Genomic DNA, 19,718 nt, shown 5'->3' with positions numbered 1-19,718 from the left:
AGTCAGATCTGGTAGGTGGGGGGGGTGAGGAGTGTCATTCATATTACTCACGTTGGCCATCCCTTGAAGCTGAGCGCTCTGCATACCCAGGATGTTCTTCTGTATAATCTAGTATATCTGTATACATTAGCCTGTCTTTTGTACACATTAGCCTCTCTGTATCAACTAGCCGGTCCTCTGTATACACTAGTCCGTCCCTAGCTTGTCTTTTATACACCTAGTCTCTCGGTATACCCCGCCTTTCTGTATACATCTTTATACACTAGCCTCTCTGTGTACCCTAGCCTCTCTGTATAATCTTGCCTCTCATTATACCCCAGCCTGTATTCTGTTTACCCAATTTTGTCTTTTATATAATGTCTACTTTATATATGTCTACTGTATAACTTAGCTTCTCATTATACCCCGGCCTCACTGTCAGCTTGTCTCTGTACACTAGCCTCTCTGTTTTCCCTAGTCTCTCTGTATAAAATAGCCTCTCTGTATACACTAGTCTGTCCGTATACTCTAGCAAGTCTGCATACACTAGCCTCTTTGTGTAAAACAGCCTCTCCCTCTGTATAACCTCGCCTCCATCTCTGCATATCCAGTACGTTCTTCTGTATAATCTAGCCTGTCTTTTGTACACATTAGCCTCTCTGTATAAACTAGCTGGTCTTCTGTATACACTATTCCGTCTGTATACACTAGCAAGCCTGTGTAACCCAGTCTCTCTCTCCCTAGAAAACACCAACCCTGGCCCTGACAGAGGAGGAGGGTTAAATAGTCCCTCAGACTCCTCCCACAAATATGGGCTGGCCTGCGGCCAGCCTTCCCACTTGTAATCGGAGTCTTCAAGTGGGAAATGCGATATTACTTAAGACCCAAGGCCTGGGTGGTTAGTATGCTTGAAAAGAGGGCAAAAAGACACAAGTATAGGTGGAAAAGGAAAGGTAAATATCCCATCCATAAAATGACGTATGCCCAAACGCCAACTGTAAGTAACCGGTAAGTTACCGCTGTGAGAGTAGAATCCACCGACTCTTGACCTGAAGATGAGAAGGAACCCCCTAAGAGTCTGCAAGCTACGCAAACCCAAATTAATGTCCCGTGAAGGATAGGATGAGCCTGATGCCCAAGGTAACCCAGACATGAGAATGAACTTCTTGTGAATGAGAGGATACGTGGGGAAAAGGGAGCAAGGGCTGACCCGAAGAACCCCTGCAAGAAGATGGCTGAGCAGACTGAAAAAACCCAACACAAGACCGCCTGGGGTATACAGTGAGGCTATTATAATTGGAATGAGGCTGGGGTAATAAGATTGGCTTGGGTATATGGCGAGGTACACCCTAGAAAAGAAACAGAAATCAAAAAAGTCAAACAAGGTAATACAGATATGCTAATGTTATTCCCCTGAGCCTAGTGTATACAGAAGAATGGCTAGTGTATACAGAGGGGCTAGTGTGTACAGATGACAAGCTATTGTTTACAGATAGGCTTGTGTATACAGAAGAGAGTCTGGGGAATTCAGTGAGGCTAGTGTATGCAGAGAGGCTGGGACACCGAGACTATTGTAAAAAGAAGGCAGGCTAGTGTATATAGGTTACGGGCACGTGTATACAGAAGACAGAGAGGCTAGTCTATATGGAGGGACTGGTGTACACAGAAAGATTAATGTATACAGAAAGGCTAGCGTGTACAGAAGACAGGACTTTATTTTTTGCTAATGCAACTACTTCTAAATCATGTAAAGAATTACAGTGCTTTTTTCATATTTTGGTGCTGTTAAAAGGTCAATGGTGTGTTGTCAGTGGTGATATCAATGTGACAGTTAATGTGGAGAACTACATATATACAAAATAGAGCAAAAAAGTGCTAAGTTTATTTTGTTAAGTCATTGACTGATAGACGTTAAGTAATTGGCCGTTATTGGTTTGGCAGTACATGGTTTATTTTGATGTAAGATAGTTTTATTCTCTACCTATAGCCGAGTTTTAGACGACTTTAATTATTAGCATTAGTCACATTAATCATATTTATTTTTGCAGAGTGTAAGTATTGTAGTGAGATGATATTGCTTTTGAAAGATTTGTATTATTATACATAGCATTGTTAGTAGACCAATAGGACAATTTACATGGCTTAATATTGCAGAGCGTAATTTAACAGGAAAGAAATCCAAAGCGTTAGTTGCAATAGCTTCATAAAACTGAGAAATCGTTGCATTACTCTAAATGTAAAAGTTGTTCCGGTAGCACTGAGAAGACTGATATTAGATGAGTGATCTACCCATTCCGTTTACTATTGCAGAGAGATACCGGTTAAATGTTAATATCTTAATATTTGTGGCTGCGTGTAAGGTAGAAATAAGATGGTTTTGTGTGAGTTGGTTTACCAAGATTTAGAGATCGTAGTCTGATTATTCTAATAATAAATATAGCAAAATAACTCAGATTAATATTGAGACAGTATATACAGGTCGAGTTTAGGTGGAAATACACGAAATAAGAGCAACGACGAGTGTAGGTTTTTATCAATCAGGTTCACTACGTGTCTTTAATCATGCAGTGAATATACCCCAAATATAGCAAAGGATGAGAAAGGAAAATAACTGGCAGAGGATGACATGGCAAAAAGACAAACTGCAATAGAAATGTGAATGTGAATTAGAGATGAAATTTCAATCCCCATAAGTAACCATTAATAAAGGTAACACGGCTACGTACAGCAAAGTTTGAGCTAAGCAGCTAAATATTCCGTTATATTGCAGAGCTTAAGTATTGCAGTTGAAAAGAGATCGGAAGCGTTTGTTGCAGTAGCTTCAAAATGACTGAGAAATTATTTCATTACTCTAAATGCAAAAGTTATCCCGGTAGCACTGAGAGGACTGATATTAGATGAGTTATCGTTGTAGTACAAATTCAGTTTCCTATAGCAGAGAGATACCAGCTAAATGTAAGAAGTGCAATTAAACTGTTCACATCGGTAGCATTGCATTACTCTTAATGTGTGAAGCGTGTAAAGAAGCAAAAGATGGTTTTGTATTATCCTAAAAGTAGCAGTATACGTAATAAAGGTGAGTAGGTTACCGGGATTTAGTCATAGCAAACCCTATAATCTAATTTAGCAAAATTAGAAAGGATAATATTGAGACAGTATATACAGGTCGAGTTTAAGTGGAAATACACAAAATATCTAGCTAACCTTTACATTGTTCAATAGAGCCTTGCAAAGTAATACCAAGGCAGAATATCGGACTAGCAATTAGATGAGATGATTGCTGTAATCATAAAATATCAGCAACTTGTCTTTAAGGATGAGAAAGTATAATAACTGGAAAAGTATGACATTTCAAAGAGACAATTTGCATTAGAGATGTGAGATAGACAGGAAATATCAATCCCCATTGGTTACTTACATGTAACCATTAATACAGTTAACGCGGCTACATACAGCAAAGTGTGAGCTAAGCAGCTAAAGGGTATACATTATTTAAGAGTAAATTGACGTAGCTTGTAAATTCCAACGTGTAAATCGTTCCATTAATTTTGTTACGCACGAAGACGGCTTACACTGACTTTTTTCCGTTTCCACTGGTTATCCGCATAATGTATCAGTAACCCTGAACATTAATAGTGATAGACAGTTTACAATAGGATGTATGCTTGATGTGAATGTAAAATAGTTGCATTATGTGTTATTAATGTAATCAAACTTTATTGCTACTGCAACCAATTCTCAATTAAGTAAACCGTCCCACTGCTTTTCTCGCATTTTGCTGCTGTTAAAAAATGTGTTACCAGTGTTATGTGTTACAAATGGTTATCAGTGTGACAATTAATGTGGAGAAGAAGTAATACATAAAATAAAGTCAGAAAGAGAATCCTATTGCATAGAGGTAGAGAGATGGTTGCATTATTCTTAATGTGCCGGCTGTAAAAGGTTTTAAAAAGATGGTTTTGTGTGAATTTTGCTTTATCGTAAAATTAGCTGTAGACATAATAACTATGGTTACGTTTACAATGATTTAGAGATAGTAATCTCTATAATATAATAATAATAAGTATATTGAGGCAGTATATATAGGTCGAGATAAAGTGAATACACAAATGGGATCAAGGGATAGTTGCAAAGTAATATCCTCATTAGGGCAGAAAGTCGGAATAGCAATGAGATCAGATGGTTGCAACATAACACGAAATATGAGCACGGCTAAAATACAGAAAAACAGTACATTATTTAAGAGTACAGTAGAATATAGTATAAATTATTTAAGATTAAATTGACTTAGCTTGAAAAAATCTAAGTTTAAATCGTTGAGTAAATCGTAAATTAAGTTAACTCTGAGATTATGACTAATTTGACAATTCCATTACGCGGTCCAATTCCACTGGTATAATCATAATGTAATATCAGTAATTGCTATCAGTAAATGTTAAAATTTTAGACGGTTTACATTAGGATGTGGAATTGATATGGATTTAAAAGTGGTACATTAATTTTCTGAAGCATATGGCAGAAAGACGACTTACACTGCTTTTCTCACATTTTGCTGCGGTAAAAAGAAATGTTTTGTCACTGTGTTTTAACTGTGACTTATTTGCTTATGTCATGACAGCTTGATACTGGTTGAGCAATAAAACAGTTTTATTAAGATGTAAGACTAGTTTTATTCTCTACATATATGCTTTTCAGAGAGTTGTATAATATAGGCGACCAATAAGACATTTAAATGGCTTAATATTGAAGGGAGGAAGTATCGCTGTTCAACGGTAAGAGATTGAAAAATTAGCTTGATAGTCTAATTTTAAATGTTATGCCGGTACCACTGAGAAAGCTTATATTCGACTAGTTGATCTTTGCCTTACACAATCCTATTATTATTATTAAGATTCTAATGCAGAGAGATACTCAGTTAATGTCAAAGATACTCGGTTAATGTCAGAAAAGCAATAAACCTGTTTACATCGTTAGCGAGCGATAGTTACATTACTAATAATATGTGCAGCATGTCTGGTAGCAAATGGATGGTTTTGTGAACATTTTGCATTACCGTACAATTAGCGGTAGACCTCATCGAAGTGAATAGATTTAACTGGTTTTGAGATAGTACTCTCTATTTCTCATAATAAATAAAGCAAAATAAGTCAGGATGGTGTGTCGTCAGTGGTGATATCAAAGTGACAGTTGATGTGGAGAATTACAAATATGCAAAATAGAGCAAAAGAGTGCAAAGTTTATTTTGTTAAGTCATTGACTGATAAGTCATTTTTTAAGTTATTGGCCGTTATTGTTTTGGCAGTACATGGTTTATTTTGATGTATGATAGTTTTATTGCATGCTTGATGTGGGTGATTAAAATCGTGTAGTGAGTATAATCTATATTTAGCATACGAATGAAAAGGCATAACGTGGCTATGAGACAAACTCCATTAGAGATGCGAGCTAGATGAAATGATGAAATGTGTCTGTATATCCACGATTGTCTTCTGTTATCACTTAGCCTACCCTCTAAATTCACTAGCCTCTCTATATACACGAGCATGTTTTCTGTTTCTGTATACATTACTCTGTCTTCTTTATACCCTGGCCTGTCTTTTATATACACTCTGTTATACACTAGTTTCTCTGTATACACTAGCCGGTCTTCTGCATACAATAGCCTGTCTTCAGTATACACTAGCCTATTTTCTGAATACACTAGCCCGTCTTCTGTATGCCCTAGCCTGTCTTCTGTATACATTAGTCTCTCTGTATAAACTAGCATCTCTCTATACCCCAAACTGTCCTCTGTAAACACTTGTCTCTCTTTATAGCCTGTCTAGCCTTTCTTCTGTACACACTAGCTTCTCTATATACACTAAACAGGCTTCTATATAAAATAGCTTCACTGTATGCACTAGCCTCTCTGTATAATCTAGCCTCTCTTTATACCCTAGATAGTGTTCTGCATACACTAGCCTCTCTGTAGAAGCCAGCCTTTATTCTGTATTCACTAGCCTTTCTTCTGTATGCTGTAGTCTTCTATATATACTAGCTTCTCTGTACACCCTTGCATCTCTGTAAACCCTGTGTAAACTAGCCAGTTTTATGTATACACTCGCCGAATGTATACACCAGACTCTCTGAATACACTAAACTCTCTGTATACCACATCCTGTCTTCTGTATACACTAGACTGTAAAAATTAGCTAGGATACACCAGCCTGTCTTCTGTACCCACTAAACTCTCTGTATACACTACCCAGTCTTCTGTATACACTGTCAGCTTTGATGTATACCCAAGCCTGTCTTCTGTATATGCACTGTCCTTTCTGTATACACTCGACTCTCTCTATACACTAATCTCTCTATATCCACTAACATCTTTGTATATACTAGCCTCTCTTTAAACTAGCCTCTCTGTGTACCCCAGCCTCACTGTTTACTCGAGCATCTCTGTATACTCAAGCCTATCTTCATGCACGAGTCTGTATTCTGTATTCTCTAGCGTTTCTTCTGTATGCTGTAGTCTTCTTTATATACCAGCTTCTCTGTACACCCTTGCATCTCTGTAAACACTGTGTAAACTAGCCAGTCTTATTTATACACTCGCCGACTGTATACACTAGACTGTCTGAATACCTAGCCTATGTTCTGAATACACTAGCCCGTCTTCTGTCTTCTGTATGCCCTCTCTGTATAAACTAGCATCTTTCTATACCCCAAACTGTCCTCTGTAAACACTTGTCTCTCGTTATAGCCTGTCTAGCCTTTGTTCTGTACACACTAGCTTCTCTGTATACACTAAGCAGGCTTCTATATAAAATAGCTTCACTGTATGCACTAGCCTCTCTGTATAATCTAGCCTCTCTTTATACCCTAGATAGTGTTCTGCATACACTAGCCTCTCCGTAGAAGCCAGCCTTAAATCTGTATTCACTAGCCTTTCTTCTGCATGCTGTAGTCTTCTATATATACTAGCTTCTCTGTACACCCTTGCATCTCTATACACCAGACTCTCTGAATACACTAAACCCTCTGTATACCACAGCCTGTGTTCTGTATACACTAGACTGTAAAAACTAGCTAGAATACACCAGCCTGTCTTCTGTACCCACTAGATTCTCTGTATACACCACCCAGTCTTCTGTATACACTGTCAGCTTGGATGTATACCCAAGCCTGTCTTCTGTATACACTAGTCTCTCTATATGCACTGTCCTATCTGTATACACTCGACTCTCTCTATACACTAACATCTTTGTATATACTAGCCTCTCTTTAAACTAGCCTCTCTGTGTACCCCAGCCTCACTGTTTACTCTAGCATCTCTGTATACTCAAGCCTATCTGCATACACGAGTCTGTATTCTGTATACACTAGCCTCTCTTTAAACTAGCCTCTCTGTATACCCCAGAATAACTGTATACTCTAGCCTCTCTGTATACACTAGCATTTCTGTATACATCACCCTATCTGTATTCACTAGCCTCTCTGTATACCCCAGCCTGCCTCTCTATATACACTAGCTTTCTTCTGAATATAATAGTCTCAGTCTCTCTCTATAACCAAGCCTGTTTTCTGTATACATTAGCATGTGTCCTGTATACACTAGCCTGTCTTCTTTATTCTCTAGCCTACCTTCTATATACACTGCCATTTATGAGGTAAACAAAGATTCTAGTGTACATAAACGACAGGCTAGAGTATAAAGAGAGGATAGGGTATACAGAAGAAAGCCTAGTGTATACAGAACACAGGCTAGTACCCTGAGCTTGGGTGAGAGAGGATGAGGAGCATTAGGAGGGCTTGGTCTTTCACATCCGACAAAGTGTTCGGCATGATGTGGCTCAACACGTCCAGCTGCCGAAAATAAAGACAAGCGTGGGAGGCACACAACACCCACTGTAACAGTGCTAGGTTCCTGCATTACAGAAACAGAACACCAGCAATAAGGGGTATCTTCAGGTGTATACTGTGCAGGAGGCACACAACACCCACTCTAACTTCTGCACTGCAGATGCCTGTATTGCAAAAATTGAACACCAGTAATAAAGGGTAGCTTCAGGTGTGTACTGTGCAGGAGGCACATAACACCCACTGTAACAGTGCTAGGTTCCCAAGCAGTAAAGACACTGTCCCTGCCTATCGTCCTCTATCCCTGACCGCCGCAACACACTATACAAGGCGGCCGCGCTGGCGGCCTTATATAGTGTGGGGTGTGTACTAAACCCCCCTTGAGATATAATTGGCCACAGGAATACTGCCTGTGGTCAATTGTGGCTCTCCTCTCAGAGGATGTCACATCTGTTCTCATTATATAGAACTTATTATGCTCCTCGTAAACTTTTTCAATTTGGCCGAACGGCCGCACGCAAGTTGCCCCCCGGTGCGGGAACATGGTGGGAGACATGATGCACATGTTTTGGAGATGCCCGAAGTTGATCTGCTACTGGACGGAGGTGACAGGAACCATTGATCGGGTGTTTGGAACCTCCACAAGGATGGAGGCGAAGTATTGTCTCCTGGGATTAGTTGATTGAGTTGGAAACCCGGGAAGCAGCCAGATGGCAGTTCTGAGATGCCTATTTCAGGCAAGGAAACTGATTGCCCAACCCTGCTTAGCCTCCAATGTTGGCAATGACTTGTTTTTTTTAGCTTGTTTCCCAAGATGACCATGTTGGCTTTTGTCAAGATGGTTGAGAGTGCCCAAAGAGATCGCCTATGGCCCCATCCCCTTGAAAGTGCCCGATCTTGTCTGATCTCGGAGGTTAAGCATTGTCGGCCCTGATTAGTAACTGGATGGAAGACCGACTGGGAATACCAGGTGCCGTATGCTTATTTCTTGATCATACATCACGGGACACAGGATCAGTACATAATGGGTTATATAGGCACCTCTGGTGATTGGACACTGGTTAACCCCCAATTAAGGAGAATTCCTTCCCTATATAACCCCTCCCATATGGGAGGCACCTCATTTTTTCCTTCGCCAGTGGTGGTTGGTCACGTAAAACATGTGCTATGAAGAAAGTTCTGTGCAGGTCCCTGCGGGGGCCTAAGGGCTACAACAAACAGGATCCATATCTCAGGCCGATATTTTGACTCCCAAGATGATATGGTACCCGGGACTCGTCATCTGAAGAAACAAGGTTTTGCCTGTAAGTCCTCTCCTATTGGAAGACTGGGCTCTGGGAAAAACAGACTTACTGTACTATTTACATAGTGGCACGAAAGTTTCTGGCAGAGTCTTTTACAAGGTCCAGGTAGGAGGTTCTTCTGAGAAGGAACCCCAAAAAAACCTGAAGGTTGGCACAACTCTGCCCGCCGTGATGGGTGAAGGCTGGAATCTGTCTGTTTTCAGCAATTCCTGCGGCAAGGACAGGTAAGGGAAGTTAATCCTGTATAAATTATATTATGGATTTCTTCATTGAGTAGTTGTATGTCTTACCTGGTTTTCACAACTAGGGGGAGTAAGAGCAGCCTGATGCATACTTACATGCCTTTCAGATACACACGCTCAGTGAAGCCTGGTTCTCCCAGATGACTCATGTCTCCACTGCAATCTCTGCCACAATGAAGGTAATACAGGGGTCCCACGTAGTCTGGGGGTCCCAGACAGCTCCGATGGCAATTCCCTTCCCCCCTGGATACCGGCAGTCCTCGTGCATGCGCGCCAAGCACGCTCCCATGCTAATGGAGGAGGCGGGAGTGTGTTTGCAAGCCGCGTCGTTCGGTGTGCACGGCGCTGTACTGCGCAGGCGCCAGGCGGCAGTTTTACAGCCCAGAGCGTCAGGGGGCTGTAAGTGGAGACACGGGAGCTGTGGGCAGTAAGCATCCCACGGGATTGGATCCAGGCAAACCTAAGACACCTACTCAGCATCAGGTTGTGCAGTTTAAGCATATATATTTATTGTGAGACTTTAAGCACAACAGTGATTGCACTTTGTACTAGTACCTCTGCTTTGTAGCTTAGGACTATGTCTCCTCGTAAGAAGGTCTCAGGGGGAGATAACAAGGACACTGGTAAGTCACCGCCTACGTCTAGGGGTTTTAAAATGCCTGTAGGTTACCATCCCCCCCCTGCAAGACTGAAGTCAGCCTCACAGGATGAGTCAGTGCCCCTGTCAGGATTTGCAGCCTCTCCTAATATTTCAGCCCCGGTATACATCATTGAGGACTCCCTTAGGGCTACATTGGAGGGTTTTGAAGGGAGAATCATGAATTTTATTTCAGCTTCCCTGAAAGATAGCAGGAAAAGGGGTAGATCCCCTCCCTCTGCTGAGATTCCTCTTTCAGATGACACTTCTGACAATGAGGAGAGATCCCTATCTTGGGACAGGGATCTTGAGCAGTCGGATGAATCAGAGGAAGAGGAGAGAGTCCCCTCCTCCCTGGCACTCAGAAAACAGGTGCAGTATTATACTGAATTGGTGCATACCACATTCAGAATGCCTGCTGCTGAGATCGCTACGTCCTCTGTTTCTTCCCTGGGAGTCAGGAAAATCCCACAACCTGCCTTTTCCTTTCCAATTAATCCCTTAATGGATAAATTGTTGTATGAGGATTGGGGACATCCTGATAAACTGTTTGCTCCTCCTAAAAGGTTTTCTATGCTTTAGCCTTTGGAGGAAAGTTTCACCAAGAAATGGGGGGTCCCATCTGTTGATGCGGCTGTTTCTTGCATGAATAGAAACTTGACCTGTCCTTTGGATAATGCTCAGGTATTTAAAGATCCAACTGATAAGAAGCTGGAAACATTATTAAAAGCCTCCTTTTCCATGACTGGCACTGTAGTGAAACTTACAGTCGCAGCTGTGGGGTTGTGTCATTTCCTCAAGGAACAGGTTAAGCAGATGCTTGGCCTCCTTCCCAATGAGGAAGTGGAGAATTATGCAGAAATACCTCAAATTCTGTGTTTCATGATTGATGCGATTTTGGATTCTGTCCAACAAGCATCTCGTTTGTCTCTCCTGTTGGTACACATGCGAAGGGCCCTATGGCTAAAGAATTGGGCAGCTGAGCTATCATGCAAGAAGCATTTGATTGGGTTCCCGTTTAAAGGGGAACGTTTATTTGGAGAAGAATTAGAAAAATTCGTCCAAAAAATTTCAGGGGGTAAATCTACTCTCCTTCCAGTCAAAAGGAGCAAACGTCCATCATTTAGGCGTGCTCTCTCTCCCGGAGCATCAAGCTCTAAGCAGTGGCGACGGCCTTCTCAACCCCCCTCTACAGGAAAGGCTCAAGGTCGGGCCCAGGGGCAGAAGAAATCCTGGGGGCAAAAGCCTGCCAAGTAGAGCCTGAAAGCTTCCTTGTGAAGGGGTGCCCCCGCTCGGCCAAGTGGGGGGAAGGCTCTTGCAGTTTGCAGAAGCCTGGCGGGAAGAGATCCGGGATGAGTGGGTGGTCTCTTCGGTATCTCTGGGCTACAAGCTGGAGTTTCAGGAGATTCCACCTTCTTGCTTTCTAAGGTCAAGGATCCCCAGGGACCCAGTAAAGCAAAGACCGCTATTTCTGGCCTTAAATCACTTACTATCCCAGGGGGTGATAGTAGAAGTGGACCCAAAAGAACAGGGTTCAGGGTTTTACTCGAATCTCTTCACCGTTCCAAAGCCAAATGGTAGTGTCAGACCTATCCTGGATCTGAAGGATCTGAACCGTTTTTTACGCATCCGGTCCATCTGAATACAGTCAATTCGCACTGTGGTCTCCTCCCTGCAAGGGGGAGAGTTTATGGCATCAATAGACATCAAGGATGCATATCTCCATCTGCCAATTTTTCCCGCACACCAAAAGAATCTAAGGTTTGCGGTAGAGCGGCGCCATTTTCAATTTGTGGCCTTGCCGTTCAGGCTAGCTACGGCCCCTCGAGTCTTCACAAATATTCTGGACCCTCTCTTGGCAAACCTAAGAGCTCAGGGTATAGCCGTCATGGCTTATCTAGACGATTTGCTTCTCATAGAGAAAACAGTAGCGCTCCTGAACCACAGTGTTACCAGAACGCTAGAACAGCTGGAACGCCTAGGTTGGATTATAAACCTAGAAAAGTCGTCCCTACAGCCTGCTACCAGGTTGGAATACCTGGGTATGGTTATCGACACTGCTCAGGGCAAGGTGTTTCTACCAAGGCCAAAAGCCTTGGCCATTGGGGATCTGGTGCGCCTAATTCTGGGCAGAAGATCTTCCCCCATTCGGTTGTGCATGAGACTCTTAGGCCGCGTACACACGGGCGGACTGTTCGCCCAACTTTGTCCGCTGAACAGTGTTTGGGCGGACAGTCCGCTCGTGTGTGGGCTTTCAGCGGACAGTTTCAGCGGACAGTTTGACGGACAAGGTTTTTCGGAAATTCCGTAAAACTGTCCGCTGAAACCTTGTTTCAGCGAACAGTCCGCTCGTGTGTAGGCTTGTTCGTCAAACAAAGTTGCGCGCATGCTCAGAAAGGATTTTCACGCCGAAAGCTATAATGCAGTGTATAGGACGTCGTATTTTTCGTCCCGTCGTACGTGCCGTTCACGTCATCGCGCACGGTTTCAGCAAACTGTTCGTACGTCGTGTGTGGCCATGTCCGTCCATGCTAAGTTTGAGCGGACTGTTTGCCGAAACTGTTGGACGGACAAAGTTGGGCGAACAGTCCGCGCGTGTGTACGCGGCCTTAGGGAAAATGGTCGCCTCCTTCGAGGCCGCTTCATTCGCCCAGTTCCACTCAAGGCCTCTGCAAAATTGATCCTTGCGGCTTGGAACAGGAAGCCCTAGTCCTTGGATCTTCCTATGCCCAGGGAAACGCAAGAGTCTCGTCTAATGAGTCTAAGAGTCTCGTAACAAACCGAGAATTTGCTGAAAGGCAAAACTTTTCTTCCTTTTCCATGGAAGATTATTATGACAAATGGCAGCCTGACAGGCTGGGGAGCAGTGTTGGAAGAGATGTGCTCGCAGTGGAAATGGTCTGTGATCGAGAAGCTATTGCCCATAAATGTCTTGGAGATCCGGGCAGTTTATATGGCTCTCATAAACTGGTCTTTCAGACTACGGGGTCTCCCTGTTCGGGTTCAGTCCAACAATGCCACAGCAGTGGCCTATATCAATCAGCAGGGTGGTACCAGGAGTCTGGTTGCGCAAAAAGAGGTGAATCGCATACTTGTCTCGGCAGAAAGGCATGGAACATGCCTTTTTGCAGTCTTCATTCCAGGAGTGGAAAATTGGCAGGCAGATTTTCTGCGCCGCCAGCAGTTGTGCCTAGGAGAATGGGCTCTGCACCCTGACGTGTTTTGGAACATATGTCGCAGGTGGGGTACTCCAGACGTAGATCTGTTTGCGTCCAGGTTCAACAGAAAACTGGACAAATTCGTGTCAAGGACAAGAGATACACTCGCTCAGGGGTCGGATGCTCTGACAGTTCCCTGGGATCAGTACAATTTGATTTATGCCTTCCCCCCGTGCCCGCTTCTGTCGCGGTTCCTGGGAAGAGTCTAGAGGGAAACAAAGTCACTTCTTTTGGTAGCCCCGGCTTGGCCCAGGCGACCGTGGTACGCAGAGATCATGAAGTTGGCAGTAGGCAGGCCGTGGATCCTCCCTCTCTGGCCAGATCTGCTCTCACAGGGTCCAATTTACCATCCTGCTTTACACAGTCTGAATTTGACGGTTTGGCTGCAGAGACCCACATTCTGAGAGACCGTGGGCTTTCGGGGCCATTCCTTTCTACTCTGGTCAATGCCAGAAAGCCGGCCTCCAGGCTTATTTACTACAAAATCTGGAGGGCATATGTTTCCTGTTGTGAACTCAGGGAATGTCATCCTAGAAAGTATGTCATTAGCAGGATCTTGGCCTTCCTCCAGTCAGGCCTAGAAATGAATTTGGCCGTAAGCACTATCAAGGTGCATATTTCGGCCTTGTCAGTGTTTTTTCAGAAACCACTTGCATCACATTCCCTGGTGCGGGCTTTCACCCAGGGGGCTATGCGGATAAGGCCGCCAGTCAAACCTCCGGTATGCCCATGGGATCTGAATTTGGTTCTCTCAGCTTTGCAGGGGCAACCTTTTGAACCTTTGCATCAGGCTTTGTTAGTTCTTTTGACTAAAAAATTGGTTTTCTTGGTAGCCATATCCATGGCTAGAAGAGTGTCAGAAATAGCAGCTCTCTCCAGTAAAGAACCGTATCTAATTATTCATAAGGACCTGGTGGTAATGCGTCCCAACAGGTCCTTTCTGCCTAAGGTGGTTTCAGGATTCCATTTGAATCAAGATGTAAGCCTACCATCCTTTTTTCCGGACCCACAGTCCGCAGAAGAAGAATCTTTGCACACTTTGGATGTGGTAAGGGCAATCAGTATCTATCTTCAGGCAACTGCTCAGATAAGGAAAACTGGTTGCTTATTTATTTTGCCGAAAGGCCCTAGGAAGGGCCAGGCGGCATCAAAATCCACTCTCTCAAATCCCATTGTACGATGCAAAATGGAAACCGTGGTCTATCTTTAGACTCCTACATTAACTGTGCTGGTCTCTCCTCTCTCTTTACTTTGCTATCCTGTTATTTCCTCTTCTTTTCTTTATCTTTGGGTGCTCCCCCCCTCTTTTTTCTTTTTTTCCTCCTTTTGTCTCTTTCAGTTCTTCAGAAATATTCTGTTCTTTTTGAACCATGTGGTATCTTTTATCTCATATGTTAATACTCATGTTATCCATGCGGATTTCACAGTTCCTTTTTTGTTTGTATTGCCATATTCACTCAATTTTGATCATATGTTATGCTCACTATGTTATCTGCGTCTTTTGTTCTGTATGTTTAGACATGCTCTACCACTGTGTATTTCTGATTCTGTTTATTATTTCCTAATAAATACTTTTGAAAACAAAAAAAAAAATCCACTCTCTCAAGGTGGATTAGACAGATTATTTCTCAGGCCTATAGTGTTAAAGGGAAGATCCCTCCTTTTCAAGTGAGAGCGCAATCAACTAGGGCTGTAAGTGCTTCTTGGGCAGTGCATCACCAGGCCTCCCTGGCTCAGATCTGTAAGGCTGCAACTTGGTCATCAGTCCACACATTCACCAGATTCTATCAGGTGGATGTCAGAGGGCAAGAGGATATCGCCTTTGGGCGCAGTGTACTGCAGGCTGCAGTTTAGGTCCTCCGGTCCTTGGCGGTCTATATATTATGATCTGTGTCTCCCTCCCCTCAATCTGAGCATCTTTTCTTGAGAGTACATCACGGGACACAGGGCTCCCACCCCTCTTGGGTTTTACATGGTTTCCTATTGCTTTGCTACAAAACCGAGGTGCCCCCCATATGGGAGGGGTTATATAGGGGAGGAATTGTCCTTAATTTGGGGTTAACCAGTGTCCAATCACCAGAGGTGCCTATATAACCCACTATGTAATGAAGCTCCTGTGTCCCATGATGTACTCTCAAGAAAAGGATTTTACAGGTAAGCTGTATATAAAAATCCTATTTTTTATGTTGTTGGCGTTGACCTGTTTTCTTTCGCTTGTTTCCCAAGATGACCATCTTGGCGTTTGTCAAGAGGGTGAGAGTGCCCAAAGAAAGTGCCTACGGCCAAATCACCCTGAAAGTGCCCGATCTTGTCTGATCTCGGGGGCTAAGCATTGTCGGGCCTGATTAGTAACTGGAAGGGAGACTGACTGGGAATACCAGGTGCCGTAGGCTTCTTTTTATGTTGTTGGCGTTGACATGTTTTTTTTTCCGCTTGTTTCCCAAGGTGACCATCTTGGCATTTGTCAAGAGGGCTGAGAGAGCCCAAAGAAATCTCCTATGGCCACATCACCCTGAAAGTGCCCGATCTTATCTGATCTCAGAGGCTAAGCAGGGTCCGTCCTGGATAGTACCTAATTACAGGTGCCGTAGGAATCTTTTTATATTGTTGGCTTTGACCTGTTTTTTTTTCACTTGTTTCCCAAGGTGACTATTTTAGCATCTGTCAAGAGTTTTGAGTATGTCCCGAAGCGTTCGCCTAAGGCCCCATCACCCTGAAAGAGCCCGATCTCAGAGGCTGAGAAGGGTCAGGGTCAGATGGGAGACCGCCAGGGTCTATGTTGTTGGCGTTGACCTGTTTTTTTTTCACTTTTTTCCCAAGATGACCATCTTGGCATTTGTTAAGAGGGTTGAGAGTGTCTGAATAGAACACCTATGGCCACATCACCCTGAAAGCGCACAATCTCATCTGATCTCAGAGGCCTAGCAGTGTACGGCCTAGTTAATACCTGTATGGGAGACCATCTGTGAATACCAGGTGCCGTAGGCTTCTTTTTATGTTGTTGGTGTTGACCTGTTTATTTTCGCTTGTTTCCCAAGGTGACCATCTTGGCTTTTAAAAAGAGGGTCTTGAGTGCCTAAAGAGATCACCTACGGCCCCATCACCCTGAAAACACCCGATCTTGTCTGATCTCGGAGGCTAAGCAGTGTTGGGCCTGGTTAATACCAGGATAGGAGAACGTCTGGGAATAACAGGTGCCGTAGGCTTCTTTTTATGTTATTGGCCTTGACCTGTTTTTTTTTTTTCACTTGTTTCCAAAGGTGACCATCTTGGCATTTGTCAAGAGGGTTGAGAGTGCCCGAAGAGATCACCTAAGGCCCCATCACCCTGAAAGCGTCCAATCTCGTCTGATCTCGGAGGCTAAACAGTGTCAGGCCTGGTTAGTACCTGGATGGGAGACCGCCTGGGAATACCAGGTGCCATAGGCTTCTTTTTATGTTGTTGGCTTTGACCTGTTTTTTTCGCTTGTTTCAGAAGGCGACCATCTTGGCGTTTGTCAAGAGGGTTGGGCGTGTCTTGAAGAGAATGCTTACGGCCACATCACCCTGAAAGCACCCAATCTCATCTGATTTCAGAGGCTAAGCAGTGTCAGGCCTGGTTAGTACCTGGATGGGAGACTGCCTGGGAAGACCAGGTGCCATAGAAGGATCTGGCCTGGTTAGTGTCTTGATTGGGAGATCGCCTGGGAATACGGGATGCCGTAGACTTCTTTTTATGTTGTTGGCTTTGACCTGTTTTTTTTAGCTTTTTTCCCAAGGTGAGCATCTTGGCCTTTGTCAAGAGGCTTCAGAGTGCCCAAAGAGAGTGTCTACGGCCAAATCACCCTGAGAGAGCCCAATCTCATCTGATCTTGGAGGCTAAGCAGCGATGGGCCTGGTTAGTACCTGGACGGGAGACAGCCTGGGAATACCAGGTGCCGTAGGCTTCTCATTATGTTGTCGGCGTTGACCTGTGTTTTTTCCCTTTTTTCCCAAGGTGACCATCTTGCCATTTGTCAAGAGGGTTGAGAGTGCACAAAGAAATTGCCTACGGCCACAACACCCTTAAAGCACCCAATCTCGTCTGGTCTCAGAGGCTAAGCAGGGTTGGGCCTGGTTTGTACCTGGATGGGAGACCGCCTGGGTTTTCCAGATGCCGCAGGCTTCTTTTTATGTTGTTGGTGTTGACCTGTTTTTTTTCGCTTGTTTCCCAAAGTGATCATCTTGGCATTTGTCAAGAGGGTAGAGAGTGCTTAAAGAGATCGCTTACAGCAGCATCACCCTGAAAGCACCCTATCTCTTCTGATCTCAGAGGCTAAGAAGGGTTGGGCCTAGTTAGTACTTGAATGGGAGACGGCCTTGGAATACCAGGTGCCGTATTCTTCTTTTCATGTTGTTGGCGTTGACCTGTTTTTTTTCGCTTGTTTCCCAGGGTGACTATCTTGGCATTTTTCAAGAGGGATGAGAGTGCCCAAAGAGATTGCCTATGGGCACATCACCCTGAAAGCACCCAATCTCCTCTGATCTCAGAGGCTAGAAAGGGTCGTGCCTTGTTAATACCTGGATGGGAGACCGCCTGGGAATACTAGGTGCTGTAGGCTTCTTTTTATGTTGTTGGCGTTGACTTGATTTTTTGTTTGCTTCCCAAGGTGACCATCTTGTCGTTTGTCAAGAGGGTTGAGCGTGCCTGAAAAAAAATCTACTATGGCTGCATCACCCTGAAAGAGCCCAATCTCATTTGATCTCAGAGGCTAAGCAGGGTTGGGACCTGGTTAGTACCGGGATGGGAGACCGCCTGGGATTTCTCAATGCCATAGGCTTTTTTTTTAAGTTGTTGCTTGATTCCCAAGGTGACCATCTTGGCGTTTGTCAAGAGGGTTGAAAGTGCCTGAAGGGATTGCCTACGGGCACATCACCCTGAAAGCACCCGATCTCATTTGATGTTGGAGGCTAAGAAGAGTCAGGCCTTGTTAGTACGCGGATGGGAGACCGCCTGGGAATACCAGGTGTCGTAGGCTTCTTTTTATGTTGTTGGAGTTGACCTGTTTTTTTTAGCTTGTTTCCCAAGGTCACCATCTTGGTGTTTGTCAAGAGGGTTGAGAGTGCCTGAAGAGATTGCCTATGGCCACATCACTCTGAAAGCACCCAATCTTGTCTGATCTTGGAGGCTAAGAATAGTCAGGCCTGGTTAGTACCTGGATGGGAGACCACCTGGGAATACCAGTTATTGTAGGCTTCTTTTTATGTTGTTGGCGTTGATTCGTTTGTTTTTTTCCGCTTGTTTCCCAAGGTGACCATCTTGGCATTTGTCAAGAGGGTTGAGAGTGCCCAAAGAGATCGCTTACAGCAGCATCAACCTGAAAAAGCCCTAGCTCTTCTTATCTCTGAGGCTAAGAAGGGTTGGGCCTAGTTAGTACCTGGATGGGAGATGGCGTTGGAATACCAGGTGCCGTATTCTTCTTTTTATGTTGTTGACATTGACCTGTCTTTTTTCGCTTGTATCTCAAGGTGACTATCTTGGCATTTGTCAAGAGGGTTGAGAGTGCCCAAAGAGATTGCATATGGGCACATAACCCTGAAAGCGCCCGATCTCCTCTTATCTCAGAGGCTAAACAGGGTTGGGCCTTGCTAGTACCTGGATTGGAGACAACCTGGGAATACTAGGTGCTGTAGGCTTCTTTTTATGTTGTTGGCGTTGACTTGTTTTTGTTTTGTTTGTTTACCAAGGTGACCATCTTGGTGTTTGTCAAGAGGGTTGAGAGTGCCTGAAGAGCTTGCCTATGGCCACATAACCCTGAAAGCACCAGATCTCGTCTGATCTCAGAGACTAAACAGGGTCGGGCCTTGTTAATACCTGGATGAGAGACCACCTGGGAATACTAGGTGCTGTAGACTTCTTTTTATGTTGTTGGTGTTGACTTGTTTTTTTTTTGTTTCTTTCCCAAGGTGACCATCTTGGCATTTGTCAAGAGAGTTGAGAGTGCCTGAAGTTATTGGCTACGGCCACATCCCCCTGAATCTGTTCCATCTCGTCTGATCTTGGAGGCTAAGCAGGGTCGGGCCTGGTTAATGCCTGGATGGGAGACCGCCTGGGAATACCAGGTGTCGTAGGCTTCTTTTTTTTTTTCAAATATAATTTTTTCTCCAAACAGGGGAAGACGGTCCCCCGAGTACATAATGCAACAGAGAAATACAGAGCAAAAAGCAGCTGAACAATACTTGATACAGGTATATTCGCAACTGTGAGTCTGCCTTCCATCAATCATAATGATTCAAGGCACGGATAAAGTACTGTACCAAGATCCAGGGTCACACAAACCCCAGGTCCCTCCGGCATAATCCATCCAGAGGGGGGGGGTGGGGCCGTCATTCCCAATTTTCCACTTTTTCCAAAAGAGAGAGTGGGTGGAGGGGGTGAGAGATAGGGGAGGAAGGCAGAAAAGAGAAGGGGTGAAAGATCAGGAAAGGAGAAGAGGGGACGAGACACAATGGCAGCCACTGTCCAAGGGGCCAGTCAAGGA

At 44.1% G+C, this 19,718-nt stretch overlaps 9 pseudogenes; all 9 read left to right on the top strand.

Moving 5' to 3' along the window:
* The first annotated feature begins 15,493 nt into the window (after positions 1 to 15,493).
* On the top strand, positions 15,494 to 15,612 carry LOC143999084 (5S ribosomal RNA; annotated as a pseudogene).
* A 694-nt stretch (positions 15,613 to 16,306) lies between these two features.
* Positions 16,307 to 16,425, top strand: LOC143998693 (5S ribosomal RNA; annotated as a pseudogene).
* A 103-nt stretch (positions 16,426 to 16,528) lies between these two features.
* LOC143998823 (5S ribosomal RNA) lies at positions 16,529 to 16,647 on the top strand (annotated as a pseudogene).
* A 99-nt stretch (positions 16,648 to 16,746) lies between these two features.
* On the top strand, positions 16,747 to 16,865 carry LOC143999537 (5S ribosomal RNA; annotated as a pseudogene).
* A 160-nt stretch (positions 16,866 to 17,025) lies between these two features.
* LOC144000070 (5S ribosomal RNA) lies at positions 17,026 to 17,144 on the top strand (annotated as a pseudogene).
* Positions 17,145 to 18,096: 952 nt separating this feature from the next.
* On the top strand, positions 18,097 to 18,215 carry LOC143999513 (5S ribosomal RNA; annotated as a pseudogene).
* Positions 18,216 to 18,314: 99 nt separating this feature from the next.
* LOC143998838 (5S ribosomal RNA) lies at positions 18,315 to 18,433 on the top strand (annotated as a pseudogene).
* A 540-nt stretch (positions 18,434 to 18,973) lies between these two features.
* LOC143999314 (5S ribosomal RNA) lies at positions 18,974 to 19,092 on the top strand (annotated as a pseudogene).
* A 100-nt stretch (positions 19,093 to 19,192) lies between these two features.
* On the top strand, positions 19,193 to 19,311 carry LOC143999414 (5S ribosomal RNA; annotated as a pseudogene).
* Positions 19,312 to 19,718: the final 407 nt, after the last annotated feature.

Source organism: Lithobates pipiens, unplaced genomic scaffold (assembly GCF_037356315.1).
Source record: "Lithobates pipiens isolate NorthernLeopardFrog02 unplaced genomic scaffold, aLitPip1_a1.2 Scaffold_19, whole genome shotgun sequence".
Classification (NCBI taxonomy): Eukaryota; Metazoa; Chordata; class Amphibia; order Anura; family Ranidae; genus Lithobates; species Lithobates pipiens.
This window is presented reverse-complemented; position numbering and strand designations above follow the sequence as displayed.